Source organism: Mauremys reevesii, linkage group 2, assembly GCF_016161935.1.
Source record: "Mauremys reevesii isolate NIE-2019 linkage group 2, ASM1616193v1, whole genome shotgun sequence".
In the NCBI taxonomy this organism is placed as follows: domain Eukaryota; kingdom Metazoa; phylum Chordata; order Testudines; family Geoemydidae; genus Mauremys; species Mauremys reevesii.
The window spans coordinates 280993592-280998090 of record NC_052624.1 but is presented as its reverse complement, the minus strand read 5'-3'; the positions used below and the strand labels follow the sequence as shown (position 1 = coordinate 280998090).

Below are 4499 nucleotides of genomic sequence, written 5' to 3'. Positions count from 1 at the left end.
CTACTCAAAATGCAGCAGATGAAATCCTCTCTCCCTTCCCTGGATGACAGTAGTTATTCTAAACATCCATACTTTGCACCTACCCAGTGTCCTTCACCGACGATCCCAAAGCACTGTATAAATCATGAATAGGATTATCCATGCAATGAACCCGTGCTCTAGTTAAGTAGGATTATCCCCATTTTACAGATGAGGAAACTGAGACGGGGAAAAAACTAAGATATTTATCCAAAGCCACAAGGTGACTAAATTGTAGAGTCAGGGAGAAAATCCAGCAGTTCTGCCTCATAGTCCCATTTTAACCTCTCAACAACAGTGCCTCCCTATCACACCTCATACACCACCTACACCTATTGCTTTCTGCCTCCCTAGCAGATTACAATGAGCAAAGCTCTAGGGGTTGGGATGTTACATGGCCCCATGGCAATGGTCCAAAGTTAGAATAAGATGATGGGTGAATGCCAAAAGTGTCAAAGGTCTGACTCAACACCCAGACTCCCCCTGCCCCTGGGATATCCAAAGCTGGCCTGGTGAGAAAAGGATTTTCTTTAATGGGCTATCAGATGCTTCTGGTTGAGACAGGAACCCCATGCGGCCAGCCTCTCTCCCCATGGCCCCCTGCCTTTACACAGGGAGCCAGGAAGTGCAAAAAGCAACTGTGGGAAGATGCAAGAATGAGGCCATTGGCCAGGAGGGAAGGAATGATCCAGACGGGATTTTTTTTTTTTAAAGAGCGATGGGCGCAATGCTGGAGGCAGACTCAGATGCCCGGTGCATTCACGTCTCATTTCCTGCCCGGGGGGAGCTCGGCCTAATCCCGCCTTGCTCTGCTCACCCGGCTCTCACGGGAGGCACGTTTCCAACCGCAGCGCGGGCGGGCGGGCAAGGGTTAAATCCCAGGCCACGGAAGCCCCCGGTAAAACGCCCATTGACTCCACCGGGCGTCGGAGCTGGCCCAGAGCCCGCGGGGGGGGACGCCCCCGCCTGCAGCCCTTCCCCGCCGCCACCCCTCGGGGGCCGTGGGCAGCGTCTCGCGTGGGGGGGGCACGTTGGCCCCGCCCAGGGCTTCACACTCATTTTCCCCGAGCGGCCCAGGAGCGCGTAATCGGCGGGTCCGCCGGTGCGGGGCTTCATTGCCGGGCGCGACGAGCGGCTCGGTGCAGCGGGGGCGCCCCGGGCCCTGCCTGCTGCAAATGCCCGCGCTGCAGCGTGAGTCAGATCCACCCGCCACCCCCGCGGCTGCCTCCCCCTCTCCTCCTCCTGCCCCCGTTCCCACCCCCGGCGCTGATTCACGCGGGCGCCGCGCTCCCGGGGGGAGCCCGGCCAGCGGCTTCCCTCACCCGGAGCCGGGGGAGGGGGGCGGCGGACCCGGCGGCTCGGCTTGCAAATCCCCCCGCGGATCCCTTTCTCCGCGGGCAGCCAGCACCCCCCTGCGCTCCCCAGGCTCGGATCGATGCCGGCACCGCTGGTGGGGCCCGGATCCCGGGGAACAACCTGGGCAGATGGGGGCTTGGGCCATGGAGGAGGGAGGTGTCCAGGGGGGCGCGGGGCGGGTTTCTGTTGGCTTTGACTGAAACGTTTCTGATTGAGGCTCCTGCTGCCTCCTCCTTAGGGTGACCCTACAGCCGGTTCGGGCCAGGACAGTCCCCTTTTTAAGCCCTGTCCCGGGTGTCCTGACGCGTTTGGCAAATCAGGGCACTGGGCAGTTGTCCCGTTGGTTCTTGCTCGGGGTGGTGCCAGATGTTGGGGCTCGGCCCAGCAGCGATGCCAGGCAGCTCGGTCCAGCCCTGTATCGGGGGAGGGAGAGGGCCAGTCCTGTGTGGAATGGGAGGGGCTCAGGTGAGCAGCAGCACCAGGTGCTTTGGGTGAACCCCATGTGGGGGAGGGGGAGGTGGGCTCAGGCACGTCCCGCAGGGTATCCCATTTTCCCTTTGGGAAATATAGTCACCCTACTCGTTCTGCTGTCACCCTACCGGCTTCCAAACCATATTTTGAAAGAGAGAAATCAAGAAGGTCCTGATCACATATGATCATTGCAGATCTCAGGGCACTTCTGGTATCTCTCCTTGCCTGGCCAAATCCCAACTAGCTAATTACATTTCACCTCCCTAAATTCCCCACTCCTAATAGAATGTTCTTCATGGCCTGTCCTAGACTGCTGTGAGCTGTTAAAAGATGAGTATGTTTCCACCCAGAAAAGGCTGCATTTCAGTGGTGGGCAAAGTAGCTGCTACTCTGTGAAATTTTGGGGACAAGCACTTCAGGATTCTGAAAGGTCATATGCAAGAAATCCTTCTGGCTGCTCATCCATTTAAAAAAAAATCTCTTACTGGCCTGGATGTGCCATGTACCATATGAAATTCCATAATCTGTAGATGACAGGAGTGGTTTCATTTATTCCATATTGGTTATTGAGTGCAGTGATCAATGGTTAAGATTTTCACATGTAAATTTGTTGTTTTAGCCTCAATTTTTGGGTGCCAACTTGAGATACCTGAAAGGGGTCAGATTCTCAGAAGGGCCAACACTTTTTGAAAATTAGGCCCCTTTCAGGTGTCTCAAACTGGCCTCCAAAAACCATATGCCAGTTTTGAAAATGTCAACTAATCTGTCAGGTTGCTTCTGTGCTCCAAATGAACTCATGCAGAAAAATGATAAAAGACAAGAATGCCATGTCACCTGTGGGCAAACACTTATCTCAAAACAATCACTCCAGAGTGGACTACTCAGTCCTCATCCTCAAAGGAAACTTGCATACCACCTTCCAAAGGTGAGCCTGAGAGTTTAAATTCAGCCTTTCTAGACGCTAAAAATCATGGGCTTAATAAATAAACTAGAGTTATGGTTTGTTATAACAATCCGTAACCCACTCCCCTTTCTTTTGTCCTATGACTGGAGAGATGTTAAGGGCCACTTCACCTTCAATGATCTCTAGGAATATGTCTTAACTACTTATACTAAACAATCTGTTCCACCTTGTATTTAGTACCTTCCCCAGACCTGAAGAAGAACTCTGTGTAGCTCAGAACCCAGGGGTGCAGGAACAGTTTTTTATAGTGGGAGTGCTGAGTGCCAGTGAACCAAACTGTAAACCCCATATCAGATAGAAACCACTTCAAGTGCAGCAGCATTCCTAGTTCCAGCACCTGTCTCAAAAACCTGTGTCTCTCACCCACAGAAGTTGGTCCAGTGAAAGATATTACCTTACCCATCTCCTCTCTCTAATATCCCAGGACGTACTCTGCTACAAGAACACTGCAAACAGAGTTAATCAGTGGTGAATTCAACAGACAGGTGGAGGGCTGAACAGGCCTGGACAACAAACTCCCCTCTCACCATTTAGAGGGGGTCCCACCAGTTCAGAGGATAGATTGTGCTGTCATTGTTGCTGTTCTGCGTGGGGAAACACAATGGCTCAGATTACAGGGTATGAACTGCTCATTTCGCTGCCCTCCCTCTGAGATTTGGAGGCATCTTCCCCATCCCTCCTGTGCATTCCTGACCTCAGAAATCCTGATTCATGCAACTAAACTTAAAGAAAACTTTTTAGATGACAAAGAAATGCATCCTGCTTGTACATCCCTCATTCCAGACTTTTGGCCACATGTTGAAATTCCCAGTGACGATCAGACTGATAAAAATCAGAACATCTTCTCCTCGATCTTAAATCCAGCCAGAAGCCACCATTTGTTGCTTGAGCCAGACCTCTTGATAATCCAACCTATCCAGCACTAGGGGCATGATCCTCAGCTGGTGTCAATTGGCATAGATTCACTGAAGTCAGTTTTCCACTGAAGTCAATCAAGCAATGCTGATTGACACCAGCTGAGGATCATGCCCTAGAAGAGCAGTAAATCTTTTCTGAAAGCTTATTCTGAGTGAGGTTTCCAGCCCACATTTGCAGACTCAAGCAGTTCAGGTCACTTTTCAAAGTCCTGATCCTAGGAGGCACCAAGTGCCGATGCTACAGCAGAATAGCTATGGTGCTGCAGCTGTAACTGATGAAATATAAATGATGCCTATGTAATGCAGTTGCTGGCAGAATTTGTTTGGCCTTTGATTGTCCTAACCAGGAAGTAAGGGCCACTAGTAGTAGTCAAGATCTGGTTAAAACCAGCTCTGGGTGCTCTGCACAGGGCTAACAATAACAGGGTTTTTGGTTTTTTTGCTCAGAAGGTTTATGGGTAGCCAAGAATACCGAGCACCTGGACATGTGATTGGTTCTACTTTTGCTGCAGTGATAAGTGCAGATAGCAAATTGTTATGTTTGTGCTATTGGGCTGACCAGCCTTTGAAATAATAAAGGCTTTTTCAGTTAAAGTGTTGACCTCTGAGCCTCCTCCCACTAGATTGGACACCCCAGGGATAGATCAGAAATTCCAGCAAGCACCATAGTGTAGGCACTTGCTATGGGAACAGAAGGGGGGTTTTCATTGCCACTGTTAATCCACCTCCTCAGGATGCAATAGCTAAATCAATGGAAGAATTCTTCTGTTGAC

At 51.1% G+C, this 4499-nt stretch overlaps 1 long non-coding RNA gene across 1 annotated transcript; it reads left to right on the top strand.

Annotated features, from left to right (window-relative positions):
- Window positions 1-934: 934 nt before the first annotated feature.
- Window positions 935-3772, top strand: LOC120399457. The gene is made up of 2 exons (XR_005595177.1): window positions 935-1209; window positions 3234-3772. It is a non-coding gene; the product is annotated as an uncharacterized LOC120399457 (long non-coding RNA).
- The last annotated feature ends 727 nt before the right edge of the window (window positions 3773-4499 follow it).